This window comes from Giraffa tippelskirchi, chromosome 5 (assembly GCF_054371585.1).
Source record: "Giraffa tippelskirchi isolate mGirTip1 chromosome 5, T2T-mGirTip1v1.2.pri, whole genome shotgun sequence".
NCBI classification, from domain to species: Eukaryota; Metazoa; Chordata; class Mammalia; order Artiodactyla; family Giraffidae; genus Giraffa; species Giraffa tippelskirchi.
In genome coordinates, this window is record NC_137279.1 from 14385951 (window position 1) to 14403434 (window position 17484).

General features: G+C 39.1%; 1 non-coding gene across 1 annotated transcript; it reads right to left on the bottom strand.

The window, feature by feature from the left end:
- Window positions 1–3121: 3121 nt before the first annotated feature.
- Window positions 3122–3231, bottom strand: LOC145508084 (U6 spliceosomal RNA). The gene has a single exon (XR_014055348.1). It is a non-coding gene; the product is annotated as a U6 spliceosomal RNA (small nuclear RNA).
- Window positions 3232–17484: the final 14253 nt, after the last annotated feature.

The window sequence follows — 17484 nt, forward strand, 5'->3', positions numbered from 1 at the left end:
CATCCTAAAGGAGATCAGTCCTGGGTGTTCATTGGAAGGACTGATGTTGAAGCTGAAACTCCAATACTTTGGCCATGAAGAGCTGACTCATTTGAAAAGACCTTGATGCTGGGAAAGATTGAGGGCAGGAGGAGAAGGGGATGACAGAGGATGAGATGGTTGGATGGCATCACCGACTCAATGGACATGAGTTTGGGTAAACTCCGGGAGTTGGTGATGGACAGGGAGGCCTGGTGTGCTGCAGTTCATGGGGTCGCAAAGAGTCGGACACGACTGAGCGACTGAATTGAGCTGAACATGTCCAACTCTTGTGACCCCATGGATTATAGTCCACCAGGCTCCACTGTCCACGGATTCTCCAGGCAAGAGTACTGGAGTGGGTTGCCATTTCCTTCTCTAGGGGATCTTCCCAACACAGGGATCGAACCCAGGTCCCCTGCATTGCAGACAGATTCTTTACCATCTGACCTATGAGGGAGCTTAACCAACACTCAAGTCAAGTTATAAGACAATTTCATTGCCCCTAGAAAGTTCCTTTATGTCCTCCTTCAGTCGATTTCCCTTCCCAAATAAGCAATCATATTCTCATTTCTTGGAGAAGGAAATGGCAACCCACTGCAGTATTCTTGCCTAGAGAATCCTGTGGACAGAGGAGCCTGGTGGGCTGCTGTCCATAGGGTCACATACAGTCAGACATGACTGAAGCGACTTAGCAGAAACATTCTTGTTTCTATCACCATGGGTTAGTTTGTCTGCTCTTAAAGTCACATAAATGGATTTACACGTCACACCCACTAAAACTAAAGAATTATACAATATGTATTCTTTTGGGGTGTCCCTGGTGGCTCAGCTGATAAAGAATCCGCCTGCAATTTGGGACATCTGGGTTTGATCCCTGGATTGGGATGATCCTCTGGAGAAGAGAATGGCTACGCACTCCAGTAATCGGGCCTGGAGAATACAGTCCATGGGGTTGCAAAGAGTTGGACACGACTAAGTGACATTCATTTCACTCCACTGATTCTTTTACTCTGTGCAGTGTTTAGAGATTTATCCATGTTGTTGTTAGTAGTTCATTTCCATTTTATTACTGAATAATATTCCTGTATACAAATATACAACAGTTTTTCAAAATTTCATAATCCTATTGATGGACATTTGTATATGCTTTCAGTTTTTGGAATAAAGCTGCTCAATGCTCTGGGCTAGGTTTTTGTGAATTGATAATATCCTTCTCTTGGATAAACTAGGGTTGGAATTGCTGGGTCATTAGGTAAATGTACAATTTTATAAGATCCCAAACAGTTTTCCAAAGAAGCTGTATCACTTTATACTTCTGTGAGTAGCGTATGAGAGTTATACTTCTACCACACACTTGCCAACAATTGGTATTGTCAGTCTTTAGTTTTAGCTGTTTTAGTGGGCATGATGTAGAATTTCAATGTAATTGTAATTAATATTTCCCTGATGATTAGTGATATTAGGTATCTTTTCACTAGCTTACTGGTCACTTGTATGCCTACTTTTGTGAAATGTCTGTTCAAGTCTTTTGCCCATTTTAAATTGGGGTTTTAAATCTTTTTATTTTTTGTTTGTAGGAGGCCTTTACATATAATGGTATAATATATAAATTCTTTATTGGATATATGTATAAGAATATTCTCTCAGTTTATGGCTTGAATTTTTAATAGACTTTATTTTTGAGAACAGGTTAGATTAGAAGCAAAACTGAGCAGAAAGTACAGAGAATTATACCTCATGTCACTACATATGCACAGCCTCCCTCACTATCAACATTCTGCACCCCAAGTCTGTGGTTTACATTAGGGTTTTCTCTTGGTGTTGTACATTCAATGGGTTTAGACATGCAGCCATCGCTATAATGTCTTACACAGTAGTTTCAAAGCCCTAAAACTCCTCTATGCTCTGCCTATTCATCCCTCTCTCTCCTGAACCTCCAACAACCACTGATCTTTCTATTGTTTTTGTAGTTTTGGCTTTTCCAGAATGTCATATAGTTGGAATCATTTAGTATGTAGCCTTTTCAGATTGGCTACTTTCACTTAGTAATATGCATTTAAGATTCCTCTGTGTCTTTTCATGGCTTGATAGCTCATATTCTTAGTGCTGAATAATAGTGCACAGTTTATCCATTCATCTACCAAAGGACATCTTGGTTACTTCCAAGTTTTGGCAATTATGAATAAAGCTTTTATAAACATCCATATACATCCATATACATAATTTTTCAACACATTTGGGTGAACACCAAGGAGTACAATTGTTGGATAACACAACAAAAGTATGTTTGGGTGTGTACTTGCATGCTCAGTCTTATACAGCTCTTTGCAACACTATAGACTGCAGCCCATCAGGCTCCACTGTCCATGGAATTTTCCAGGCAAGAATACTGGAGTGGGTTGCCATTTTCCCCTTCAGGATCTTCCTGACCCAGGGTTTGACCCACATCTTCTGTGTCTCCAGCATTGGCAGGCAGATTCTTTAGTACTGAGCCACCTGAGAAGATATGTTTAGTTTCATGAGAAACTGCCAAACTGTCTTCCAAAGTCTGCATCATTTTGTATTCCCACTAACAGTAAATGAGTTTCTGTCATTCCACATGCTCACTAGCCTTTGGTTGCTGTTAGTGTGTTGTGTTTGGGCCATTCTTTTATTTTTTTTGAATTGGAGGATAATTGCTTTACAATGTTGTAGTGGTTTCTTGGGCCATTCTAATTGGTGTGTAGTGGTATCTCATTGTTGTTTTAATTTGTAGTTGGCTAACGACGTATACTCCAGGAGTTGGTGATGGACAGGGAGGTCTGGTGTGCTGCAGTCCATGGGGTCACAAAAAGTCGGACATGACTAAGCGACTGAACTGAACTGAACTGAATGACGTATAATATTGATCATATTTTTCATATGCTTATTTGTCATGGGCATATCTTCTTGGATGAGGTAGTTGTCAGTTTAGGTTCTTGTCCATTATTTAATTCTAATTAAAGAATTTGATATATGTATGTATACATTGTGAATAAATTAACGCTATCAAGCTAATTAACATATCTATCACTTACTGTTTTGTGTGTGTGTGGTAAGAATACTTAAAAGCAACTGTCTTAAAAATATGGACTGCTTCTTGAATTTGCACATTATCCTTGTGTGAAGACTGTGCTAGTCATCTCTGTTATCATTCTAATTTCAGTATACAAGATGCTGAAATGAGTGCTCAAGTTTTCTTTTTTTCCATACATTTTTTCCAAGTGTTGCAAGACTATTTGTTTAACAAACTTTCCTATCCCATTGAATTGACCTGGCACCATTGTAAATATTCAATTAAACGTATATGTGTGGGTCTATTTTTTATTTCACTATACTGTTTTACACACAGACACACACATTTTATGACTGTGTTGTGTAATCTAGGGTGAATTTATTATTACATTTTTATTATAGTTATACCCAATTTTAAAATTCAATTAAAAAAAAATGAAACAAAAACATTTTAATGGGTCCATAAAAGCATTGTGGGCCTTGGGCACTGTGTACTGTGCCTGAGAATAATTGGCTGTGGTGGGGATAAAGCCACCACCTGTAGCCATGCCAGGAATGAAGCACAGGGGCCTATGAAACTTCTCTGTGAGCACAGGCTGGGCTTGCAGCCCCTGAAAGCATCAGTTTTCTAGTAGCCTGTGATAGGTTACTTTTAATCCAGTATTTTCCTCACGGTATCCCTGACTCTTCAGTAAAGTCTTTTAAATATAGAGACCCTGACTTAGTTGGTCTATGGGGAATGAAGGAAAATGTCTTTGTTGGTCAGGGTTCTTGGTTGCAAGCAACAGAAGCTAACTTTGGCTGCCTGAGTGGAAAAGGAATTTTATGAAAAGGTATGAGGTAGTTCACAGAATGGTTGGAATGGCTGGAACATTAGACTCAAAGCTAAACTTTTAGGAAGAATGCCCAAATCCACATTCCAAGAGCAGGTCTAATGAGGAAAATATTGCCACCACTAAGCACTAGAAGTTACAGTTTACCCCACTGGAATTCTATGCCAGGAAAGCAGTTATCCTCCTATTGCTCCAGTCATTAGCCCCAGTGTATTATTTGTGCCAAGAATTCAATCTTGCAGCCCCTGTACTGCTAGTACAGAGTGAGAGATTGAATGTTTCATCAATAATTATGTAAAAACACTTTGTCACATGTAAGACCAACCAAAATGTCTGAAAAGCAGAAAGTGAGAATAGGGAATTTTCCACGAGAACTCCTCAAGAAAACAAAAATATTGCATAATACATATACTCAAGGAGCTCACAGTTTTCTGAAAGAGAAACATATTCACAGCTACTAGTAAAGCCATTCTCTTTAATACAAATGAAATGCTGTGGGAGAAGAGAGAAGACAATTTCAAACAAGGAGTGTTTGAGCCTTAGATCTTGAAGAAGAAGCAGGATTTTGGTTAGCAGAAAATGACACATTCTAGGATAGAGGGAACCAAAATAAGCCGAGTTCAACTATATGGTATATTTGAGGAACTTTGTGAAAGTGAAAGTCGTTCAGTCGTGTCTGACTCTTTGCGACCCCATGGAATATACAGTCCATGGAATTCTCCAGGCCAGAATACTGGAGTCGGGTAGCTGTTCCCTTCTCCAGGGGATCTTCCCAACCCAGGGATCAAACCCAGGTCTCCCACATTGCAGGCAGATTCTTTACGAGCTGAGCCACAGGAGAAGCCCAAGGAACTGTAAGTGTTTACAATGAGTGGTGGAGAGGCTGTGTGGTGAGATGGGAGGCTGAAGAGGTAGATGACTATTATAGCCTGTGAGCTGTACTTGAATATGAGCTCCAGAGTTCAATTTTTACTCTGGAGACCCATTGGAAGGTTTTGAAAAACAATAAGTATATGGTACTCAACTTCATCATGTGCTTGAGATGGATTAATTATCCTAGATTAGAGGAGCACTAAGAGACTCTGGGGAAGTGATTCAAGAGTTATGTGGACTTTGGACTAGCTTACTCCAAGGTGCTTTCTGACCACAGGACTTGATCACTGGAGAGACAAAGGCAAGGAGATGGCGAAGAGGGACAAAAAGTACTTCAGGAAGAAGGTAATAAGAACCTGGACCTGGTGGTAATAGAGGGACTGGAAAAGAATACAGACATTTGAGAGACATATTAAAGAAAGAAAACCTGTGTTAGTGTCAAACTGAACATGAGAGTGAGAGAAAGGAGTCCAAAAATTCTCTAGGATGCTTGAGTACAACAGAATCCTCAAAGTTCAGGAAGAGCTGTGGTCCTGAAGTCATTGGATTCGCTTGGATGCTTCTGAAAAGAAAATCTGTTGAGCTCTGTTTTATTAAAACAGCTTAAAAAAAACACTAGTGGGAAAATGGGGAAATATTTAATCCACCAGGAAGCTTGTCGTTCCTCAACAGATGGAGTTGTAAAGCTTGAACTTGGTCTGGGGCAACCCTCTTCTATAGCAGTTAAACCGAGCAAGACGCATAGCCATAAATTTGACTTGAATTGGGAATGTAACCCTTAAGTTCTGTGTGCAAGCACTCAGTCATGTCCAACTCTTTGTGGCCCCATGGACTGTAGCCTGCCAGGCTCCACTGTCCATGGAATTTTCCAGGCACGAATACTGGAGTGGGTAGCCATTTCCTACTCCAGGGGATTTCCCCAAACTAGGGATCAAACGTGAATCTCTTCTGCCTTCTGCATTGGCAGGCCAGTTCTTTACCCATAGCACCACTTGGGAGCCCTAGTATTTAGTTTTGTTCCCCCAAAAGATTCTACTCTAGATATGTTGATTCTGTCCTTAAAATCACCAATTCTCTTTTTTTATAAGGCTACCATTTTTCACGTCTTCAGCCTGGAGGAGTATCAAAAAGTAAAGGTCAGAGGGGGTACTAATTTGTGAAAAAAGATAAAGAATTTTATCTCAGATGAGTTGAGTGTAAATTAAAGGCAAGAAATCTAAGTGCAAATTTCCAGCAGTAGGTAAAAAACACAAATCTGAGCTCAAAATGGAAATTGGAAATAGAGGTACAGATAGAAAGCCCTGGTCAAGAGCTGAGAGTTAAAGTTGCTGCAGGTTCCAATGGAGAGTGGATATAGTGAGAGCCAGAGGGCTCTGCTCTGTAACTTAGAGCTTGGTCACTTTCATGCAGTGCAGAGAGGAAGGAAAAGTGAATGGATTCAAGAGCAAAAGGGGAGGTGACGACAGATGAAAGAAGATCCAGGAGACTGTGGGTTCGATCCCTGGTTGGGAAGATCCCCTGGAGAAGGGCATGGCAACCCATTCCAGTATTCTTGCCTGGAGAATCCCATGGACAGAGAAACCTGGTGGGCTACAGTCCATAGGGTGGCAAAGGGTCGGACACGACTGAAGCAACTTAGCACACATGCACGTAGCCCCATGAAAGCAAGGAAAACAGTTTCCAATCAAAGAGGATGACAATCTATATTGGTTAAAGTTTTTTAGGTTTAAAGGCTTTGTCTAAAGGGAGGCCAAAAGAAAAACAAAAAAATTGTATAGAATTTGATTGGGCAGGAAAGAGATTCTTACCAGGTCACAGTAACAATTAAGGTTGCAAAACAGATTGCTTGTTTAAAAGAAAAAAAGGGTCTGAAGGCATATCCTCTGTCTGCTGGGATCTTCAGCAACTCTCTCAGTGTCTGACCAGGACTTTCCAATAAGTATTTCTTTTTCTAGCTTCCTTTCTGATTTCATTCTGTTTTCTGTCTACTTACTAGTTGGAAGAAAATGGGCAGACAGGAGAATACCCATCACTGCAAGAAAGGGCTCAGAAAATGGCCCTACATTAATCATCTCTGATAGACCTCTAAGTCTATACTTTTCTTGCTCTAACACAAATGAGGACATTGCCATTTCAGTATTATATTGAGACAGAACCTCTTTATTGTGGATTGTCTTGAGCATTATAGGAAATAACATAATCATATGATATGGTTATCATGCTTATTATCTAGTGGGAGAGAAGAGATTGATATTCTTCAAACAATGCATGTCACTTGTAAGATTGTAGATGATTGATTTGACTTAAAATTTGATCAAACCAAAGCAAAAATGGTGGGTAATAGGCAGCATCAACCATTGTTTTCTCGTGCTCCATCACCAGTAGGTGTTTTTTGTTTTTGACCCATGCTACTTGGTTTGTGGGGTCTTGGCATGTGGGGTCACAGTTTCCAACCAGAGAAGCCCTCTGCAGTGGAAGCACATAGTTTCATCCACTGGACCACCAGAGAAGTGCATCATGGGTATGTAGTATGGTTTCAGATTCCCTAGAGAATTCTGTCAGCGAAAGTGCTGTCTTAAAATTGAGTTGTAAAGTATTCAGACCCATTTCAAATATAATACATGTTATCATTGCTGTGATTATACCCCTACAAGCTCCTGACCACCACCACTCCCATTCCAAATTTCCTCTTTGGAAAGAGCAGCTCTGGTAATAATTATTACTTGGCCAGTAACCATAACTATACCTTTTCTTTCACCTTTAACTAGGTTTTGGCTTGTTGTTTGAATATTATTAACAATCTGTGAAACAGACCCTGCTTTCATTTTGACTCTTGAATCATACTGTGATGTGATTTTAGTTTAACCAGTACCTGCTTTTCAGTCTAGATACACGTTTGCCTCACAATAATAGGTGATATCATCTCTTCATAGGCATATGCTCTTATTAAAGTTCTCTGTTGTTGAAAGTACCATCTTTTTGTGGGAAACTATGTAGCAACAGCTCCGCTTGTGTTTGAGGGGGATAGAGGGCATGATATGGTTCCTCCTTAGCTTAATATAATTAGAGATATTTGTGTGAAAATAGAATCTCTGTTGCCTAAGTGTTGTTCAGCTCCTGCTGATCAGTTCTCACTCACAGGCATCTTCCTTTGTGGTATAATAGTTGCTGTGGAGATGATTATCCTGTCATGGAGAAAAGAGACTTATGAATTTAAATGAAGAATGAGCAGCAGGAGCAAAAGAACTATGCCAAAAGCTAGCATTTCATCCAATTTAATTTTCTCTTGCCTTTTAAATATATGTTATATCATAAAGTTGGATGTATCGACTTAAATACTACAGTTTCAGAATTAATTATGAATAATGACAGAAGGAAAATTTAAAAGAAAGGCAAAATATAATGCTGACATTTTACACAGAGGCTAGAAGGTGTTCAAGTTAAAGAAAACTTGAAATAATAAACGTATACTATGGGGCTCCCAACTGGTAAAGAATCCTCCTGCCATTGTATGAGACCCAGAAGATGTGGTTTTGATCCTTGGGTCAGGAAAATCCCCTGGAGGAGAAAAGGGCAACCCACCCCAGTATTCTTAGCGGGCTATAGTCCATAGGGTTGCAAAGAGTTGGATGACTGAGCACATGAACACCACGGTTTAGATAAACAAACTATTTGGACAGTTCTATTGCAGAATCAAAAACCAGTTTTCATGAGTTGCTGAAGTAATGTACACATCATTCAACAAGTAGGAAGCTGAATGTTGAAACAGAAAGAGAACAGACTTTGTATGAAGGAGGCCTGGATGGAAGTCATTGATTTTTGGCAGGCCACTTGACCTTCTTTGAACTTTATCAATTTAAGCAACTATGAAATTGGGATAAGTTTGTAGAGTTACTTTCTGGGCTGTTGATCTGGTATGGACTCATATAGCCATACCAGCTGTGTACGGCCAATGTCTGTACTGATTGGCCATTACATTCATTCTGATAGTCAGGGCCCATTCTGTACTAATATTTAATTAGTTATTAAATATTCTGAATGTCATCTATGTTAGGACAGGAAAGACTATGCTGCAGCTACAAATTTTTAAATCTAAGTGGTTTAACACAGTTAAATTATATTTTTTGCTTTCATTGATTCCAGTATGGATGTGGTAGCCCTCCCTCTTGTGACTAACAGCTTTCAATCCAAGAATTTTATAGCAGAAGAGGAACGGAGGAGGCATACTGGCTTTCAACTTCCTTGGCCCTAAAGAGACATATGTTTTTTCTACTTAATGCATTGGCCAGAACTAGTCACACGGCCCTAACCTATCTGCAAGGGAGGATGGGAAATGCAAAGGCTATGGAATCATTGGTGAGCACTGTGTTTGCCACATCACCCTGTTTTGTGAGGATCAGATGAGATAATGTATATAAAGGATTTACAGTTGTACCTGAAGAAGCAAGTCAGACCACACAGGCTGATTCAAGTTTAAAGCTTGGTTTGAATGAAGAGTGGGTTTGAGATTATTTTCATTTTCACCTGTAACCAACAAAGAAGCAGAAAAAAAGGATACACTAGAAATTGATCAAGAATACAGGGTAGCACATGTTGAATGCAGCACGCCAGTGCCTCCACTTGCCTTGCTCCTTATGAAAGCATGTCTCACGTTCAGCTCATGTCTCAGCAGCCCGGGTTGGGGAAGAATTTGCCAGGTCAGAAGAGCCCAGAACAGAGGTTTTGCTACCTCTCCACTGTTTTAGGTTGGGCTGGACTGTGGTGATGTGAGGAATGTTGGGAGAAGTTAACAAGTAAAAGTCCACTCTGTTAGCACACAGGGATTTAATGCTGAGTTATAGTTGCCTATTACATAATTTATTCCCTACTGTATCTTTGGGATTTCATTAATTAAAAGTTTCCAAGTTCATACTTTGTCTAAGGTAGAATTATAGTGGATGTTACAGGGGGATGCTAAAGAAAAAGAAATTCTAGTCTCTTCTCATAAGGAATTTATAATCTAGGAGGTTAAATCACTATCAGTAAAAAGAAAGTCAACTAAATAAAAGGGAAAACTATACCTATGAAAGAAAGATAATTTTCAGATAGGGCAACATGAGACTCAAAGATATAGAGAGCAAACTAGTGGTTACCAGTGGGGAGAGGGAAGCAGGGGAAAGAGAAAGAGAAGGGTCAATGTAGGGCTGGAGGACTTTTTTAAAAAGCGTTATTATGGGATTATATGAAATCATATTTTGAAACTTTTGAAGATTGGAAAGCACTATAGAATTTAAAGAATCTTTCACTAAAAATATTTTAGAAATAAAAATAGGGCAGCATATAGTAAGATTGATTTAGAGATACAAATGACAAAAAAGGAGAGAATAATTACTAGGAAAGTTAGTAGAAGTCAGGGAGCATTAATCCTTCATGGACAATTAAAGAATATTTCAGTTTAGGTTCCAGTACCAAAGCCAGGAAGTACAAAGAATTCCAGATCACATTTAATTACAAAACCGGCCTTGGAGGCTGAAGAAATTCCAGCCCAGTTGTTATGGACTAGATTACACCAGAAGTAGCCTGTATGTTGTGGGAATGTAATGTACATGTGATATACCCTGAGTTGAGTTCAGTTCAGTCGCTCAGTCGTGTCCGACTCTTGGCGACCCCATGAATTGCAGCACGCCAGGCCTCTCTGTCCATCACCAACTCCCGGAGTCTACCCAAACCCATGTCCATCGAGTCAGTGATGCCATCCAACCATCTCATCCTCTGTCGTCCCCTTCTCCTCCCGCCCCCAATCCTACCCAGCATTAGGGTCTTTTCCAATGAGTCAACCCTTCGCATGAGGTGGCCAAAGTATTGCAGTTTCAGCTTCAACATCAGACCTTCCAATGAACACCCAGGATTGATCTTTTAGGATGGATTGATTGAATCTCCTTGCAGTCCAAGGGACTCTCAAGAGTCTTCTCCAACACCACAGTTCAAAAGCATCAATTCTTTGGCGCTCAGATATATCCTGAAGCTTCCCAGAAATCCCGAGGAAGACTGGGGAGACAGAGCTGAGGTCTGTCCACCATCTGAGCCAACAGGGAAACCAAGAATACTGGAGTGGGTAGCCTATCTCTTCACCAGGGAGTCTTCCAAACCCAGGAATTGAACTGGAGCCTCCTGCATTGCAGGCGGAATCTTTACCAGCTGAGCTACCAGGGAAGCCCCCTAGGTCCTTCCATGTTGTCTCAAATGGCAACATTTCGTTGTTTTTTTTTAATGGGTGAGTAATATTCCATCATAGCCTTCCCAGGTGGCTAAGTGGGTAAAGAATCTGCTTGCAATGCATGAGACGTGGGAGACGCGAGTTTGATTCCTGAGTAGGGGAGATTCCCTGGAGAAGCGCATGGCAACCCACTCCAGTATTCTTGCCTGGAGAATCCCATGGATAGAGGAGCCTGACTGGCTACAGACCATGGGGTCGCAAAGAGTCACACACGACTGAAGCAACTGAGCATGCACGCACCCACAATATTCCACTGTATATGTATATACCACATCTTCTTTATCCATTCATCTACTGATGGGCACTTGGGTTGCTTCCACAACTTGGCTGTGGTAAATAAGGCTGTAATAAACATAAGGATGCATATATCTTTTTGAATTAGTGTCTTCATTTTCTTTGGATAAAAACCTAGGAGCAGAATTGTTGGATTTTATGGTAGTTCTATTTTTAATTTTTTGAGGACACTGTGTATTGTTTTCCACAGTGGCCACACCAATTTACAGGCACACCAACAATGCACAAGGGTTCCCCTTTTTTCACCTTCTTGCCAACAATTTTAATTTCTTTATTACTCTTTGATAATAGCCATTCTGACAGGTGAGAGGGAGCATCTCACCATGGTTTTGATTTGCATTTTTCTGATGGTTAGTGATGTGGAGCATTTTTTCATGTGCCTGTTGGCCATTTGTGTGTCTTCTTTTGGAAAAATGTCTATTCGCATCTTCTGCTTACTTTTTTTAAAGCAATGATATATCACTTTTATTTATTAAAAAAATTTTATCAGGGTAGAGTTGATTTATGATATTGTGTTAGTTACACCTGTAGAGCAAAGTGAATCGATTATACATATACATATATCCACTCTTTTCAATATTCTTTTCCCATATAGCTCTGCCTACCTTTTAATGGGGTTGTTTGTCTTCCTGATGTTGAGTTGTATGATTCTTTGTATATTTTGGAAAGTAATCCCATATCAGATATATTATTTGCAAATATCTTCTCCCATTCAGTAGATGGCCTTTCCGTTTTGTTGACAGTTTCTTTTTGCTGTGCAAAAGCCTTTTAGTTTGATGTAATCCCATTTGCTTATTTTTTGCTTTTGTTTTTCTTGCCTAAGGAGACATATCCCCCCAACTATTTTTTCCCAAAAATATTATTGATATTAAGACCAATATCAGAGATTGTACTATTTTTTTAGGAGTTTTATGGTTTAAGGTCTTACATTTAAGTCTTTAATCCATTTGAATCTATTTCTGTGCATGGTGTGAGAGAGTAGTCCACTTTGATTATTTTGCATATAGCTGTCACGCTTTCCCAACTCTATTTATTGAAGAGACTATCTTTTCCACACTGTATATTCTTGCCTCCTTTGTTATAAATTTCCCATATAAATGTGGGTACATTTCTGGGCTCTCTACCTGTCCCACTGATCTATGTGTCTGTTTTTGTGACAATATCATACTGTTTTAGTGACTAGCTTTGTACTATAGCTTGCTATAAGGACGCGTGATACCTCCAGCTTTGTTCTCCTTTCTTGTTTGTTTTGGGTATTCAGGTCTTTTGTGTTTCCATTCAAATTTTAGAATTATTTGTTCTAGTTCTGTGAAAAGTTTCATTGGTGTTTTGATAGATTTTGCATTGAACCTGTAGATTTCTTCGGGTAATATGGTCTTTTTAACAATATTAGTTCTTCTAATCCAAGAGCATGGAAATGCTCTTTCCATCTATTTGTTTCATCTTAAATTTCCTTCATCAGTATCCTATAGTTTTTGAAATACAGGTTTTTTACCTTTTCAGTTAGATTTCAGAGAAGGCAATGGCACCCCACTCCAGTCTTGCCTGGAAAATCCCATGGATGGAGGAGCCTGGTAGGCTACAGTCCATGGGGTCGCTAAGAGTCAGACGACTGAGCGACTTCAGTTTCACTTTTCCCTTTTATGCACTGGAGAAGGAAACGGCAACCCACTCCAGTGTTCTTGCCTGGAGAATCCCAGGGACAGCGGAGCCTGGTGGGCTGCCATCTATGGGGTCGCACAAAGTCGGACACGACTGAAGCGACTTAGCAGTAGCAGCAGTTAGATTTATTCCTGGGTATTTTATTCTTTTTGATGAGACTGTACATGGAAGTTTTTAATGTAAACTGACTCTCTTGCATGTTTATTTATTTATTTAAAATTCTTTTTCCCCCAGTTTTATTGAGAAATCATTGACATACATCACTGTGTAAGTTTAAGGTATTCAGCAGGATAGTTCTATTTATATATATAATGAGATGATTACCACAATAGAGTCAGCTAACATTCATCTTCTCGTACAGATACAATAAAAAGGAAAGAAAGAAGGAAAAAAATGAAAAGGAAAAAAAGTTTCTCCTTGTGATGAGAATTCATAGAATTATTCTCTTGAGAACATTCCTTCATATCATACAGCAGTGCTAGCAATAGTTGTCATGGTCATGTTGTACATTACATCCCTAGTACTTATTTATCTTATGAATGGGAGTTTTTATCCTTTGACCACCTTCTGCCAATCTCCCCTCCCCCCACCCCCTGCCTCTGGTAAATGGTGTTTCAGGTATACAACAAAGCAATTCAGCAAAAAATTGCAAATCCACTATACTTCCAAAAAAGTGATTTTTCTTAATAATAATTGTTAATAAATAAAAATTTTAAAATATTTTGTGTATTTATTTATGGTTTTGGAGAAATAAAAACCTGCCAGGATTTTAGCAAATAATGTCTAGAAATATGTATAGCTCATAATAAAGAAGTAAGTTTACTAGGTGAAAAGCAATTTAAATGTTTTTTGGATGTATTAAAATTACTTGAAACTAGTGGCGCTTTTTTGGTAAATAGTGCAATGCTGCCTTAACTGTATCTGTTCAACATACTGAGGCACAGTATCTACGAGAGAGCTACCTGAATTCCTAATTTCGGATAAAAATGCCCACAGAACAAATGTGTGTAGAATGTGAAAATCAGTAGCACACGACAAAGTTTTATTACATTAAGGGCATAGGTATTTGAGTCAGAAAAAAAATATTGAGTTTATAACAAGCTCTGTCACTCTCTAGCTATTGAATGTGAGGTTGAGGGGGCAGCTGCTTAACCTCCTTCAGTGTTATTTCCTAAATTATAAAATAGGGATGCTTACATTCACCTGCCACCAGATCATAAGACTTGAAAGAAAATATGCATCTAAAATGACTAGACATAATACATAGCTAATAAGTGTTACCTACTTTATCATCCAGCATGTTCTTGATAGATAGACTAGTCATTCCAGACTCATCATAATTTGCTTACTTACAACAAGTTGTCGCTCTCACTGAGGGTACTATTAGGTGTGAAATAAACAATCTGTAGCTTGTGGTTTTCAGCTAATAGTAATACAAGCTAGTCTCCAGAGAAGAAAAAAGAAAACGGAGACTAAAGGTGAAGGCAGTAGAATGGGCAGTCAAATAAAAAATAACTCTTAGAGAATTTTAAGGAAATGAATTGTTTCAAGGTTGACATTTAGATATGGGCAGGGAATTTTGTGCTTTGGGTGGACATGGTTTAGCACTAAACCCTTTAATGTATTTTAATAGCCTCATAATCTGTTAAATAGCTATATGATTTTTATTTTTACATATTTTATGCAGCAAAATAAATCGCCATTTAAGTGCTTTTTGATGTGTGAAGTAATGGACTTTTTAATTGCCACTAATAAGTGTCGTTAATTTAGTGAAATCTCTCCCCTGTCTGTTGATGATTTTGCTCTTTGATAAGGCAGAGAATATTTATTTGCTTGCTGGTAATCATCTTTTATAAGCATGGTGATAAGGGATTCAAGAATGATATGCAAATAGATATATATGTAGATTTATATGAGCTGTATCAGGTAAAAAAATTCTCTTTATAAGTGGCACTTGAATTTATCTTATGGAGGGAATTGTCTTACTTTAAGAAATACTTCAATCAACTGCTTAGGGTAAAACGTGAGAATCTCAGCATAGTCAGCAGGAGACATGAGAACAAAAGAGGTACAATATTGCTTAGTATGGAAAAGGAATGATGTCCAGAGAAGCTAGGAGAAGAGAGGATGAGGAAGGCAAGAGGATGGCTTGCCAAGATAAGTCATCTGTTTGCTAAGTGATGCTTATTGAACTTGGGCTCCTACCCTCCAGAGACTGGAAGATAGGGTTTGTATCTTTTCTGGTGACCACATTTCAGAAAGATGGCTCCCAGCTCCACAAAAAAACACATTCTTGAGTGTAGGAGACAGATCTCAAAGAGACAGGGAAAGAATTTACAGTTGCAAGTCCTTTTAAAAAGTAAATGCTCTATGGCAGAAATCACAAAATTGTAAAAATGGAAAAAAAAAAGTAAAAAGAATGGACTCATTGGAGAAGACCTTGATGCTGGGAAATATTGAAGGCAGGAGGAGAAGGGGATGACAGAGAACGATGGATGGCATCACCGACTCAATGGATATGAGTTTGAGCAAGCTCCAGAGATGGTGAAGGACGGGAAAGCCTGGAGGGCTGCAGTCTGTGGGGTCGCAAAGAGTAGGACACGACTGAGCGACTGAACGACAGCAACTGGTGACTCAGTGGTGAAGAATCTGCCTACCACGCAGGAGACTCGCATTTGATCCCTGGGTCAGGACTATCCCTTGAAGAAGGAATGGTTACCCACTCCAGTATTTTTGCCTGGGAAATCCCATGGACAGAGGAGCCTGGCAGGCTGCAGTCCACGGGGTCGCAAAAGAGTTGAACACAACTTAGTGACTAAATAACAACAACAACAATCCCTATTTCGATGGGCAGGATGACCCTAGCTGACATATCCTATGTATGTAGAGCATTGCTGGTTTTGAATAAACTTCATAGTTAACACTTCAGCATATTTGAAGAGTTACTGGGAGAAAGAATCCTCTTGAATTAGTATGCTTACACAACTAAATTTCATCTTAATTCTCTGTAATATTTTATGAATTTGCCCATTTCTTTTAAACTTTCAAATTTTTGGCATAAAGTTTTTCATAATATTATCTTATTAATTTTTATTATTTACGAGTTCACAAGTGGCCTTTATTTCACAAAGTTTATATCCTTTAGAAGAGTTTTTTATACAATTTTTGTTGTATGATGCTATTTAAACAGAAAATAGACAAATGCACAAATTATGTCCTTTAAGCTACTTCTTTAACTTTGAGGAAATGTAAAGGTAGAAAGGTATAAGTTTCAGAGCCTGAGGAGTACATTTATTTATGAATATATTTATTAAATACTCTGCTTTTTAATATGCTGTCTAGATTGGTCATAACTTTCCTTCCAGGGAGTAAGCGTCTTTTAATATCATGGCTGCAATCACCATCTGCAGTGATTTTGGAGCCCAGAAAAATAAAGTCAGCCACTGTTTGCACTGTTTCCACATCTATTTGCCATGAAGTGATGGGACCAGATGCCATGATCTTAGTTTTCTGAATGTTGAGCTTTAAGCCAACTTTTTCACTCTCCTCTTTCACTTTCATCAAGAGGCTCTTTAGTTCTTCTTCACTTTCTGCCATAAGGGTGGTGTCATCTGCATATCTGAGGTTATTGATATTTCTCCCAGCAATCTTGATTCCAGCTTGTGCTTCCTCCAGTTCAGCATTTCTCATGATGTACTCTGCATATAAGTTAAATAAGCACGGTGACAATATACAGCCTTGACGTACTCCTTTTCCTATTTGGAACCAGTCTGTTGTTCCATGTCCAGTTCTAACTGTTGCTTCCTGACCTGCATACATGTTTCTCAAGGGACAGGTCAGATGGTCTGGTATTCCCATCTCTTTCAGAATTTTCCACAGTTTGTTGTGATCCACACAGTCAAAGGCTTTGGCATAGTCAATAAAGCAGAAGTAGATGTCTTCTGGAACTCTCTTGCTTTTTTGATGATCTAACAGATGTTGGCAATTTGATCTCTGGTTCCTCTGCCTTTTCTAAAACCAGCTTGAACATCTGGAAGTTCACGATTCATGTACTGTTGAAGCCTGGCTTGGAGAATTTTGATCATTACTTTGCTAGCGTGTGAGATCCATGAAATTGTGTGACAGTTTAAGCATTCTTTGGCCTTGCCTTTCTTTGGGATTGGAATGAAACTGACCTTTTCCAGTCCTGTGGCCACTGCTGAGTTTTCCATATTTGCTGGCATATTGAATGTGGCACTTTCACAGCATCATCTTTTAGGATTTGAAACAGCTCAACTGGAATTCCATCACCTCCACTAGCTTTGTTTGTAGTGATGCTGCCTAAGGCCCACTTGACTTCACATTCCAGGATGTCTGGCTCTAGGTGAGTGATCACACCATTGTGGTTATCTGGGTCGTCAAGATCTTCTTGCCAGCTCTTTTTAGTATCTTCTCCTTCTGTTAGGTCCATAGCATTTCTGTCCTTTATTGAGCCCATCTTTGCATAAAATGTTCCCTTGGTATCTCTAATTT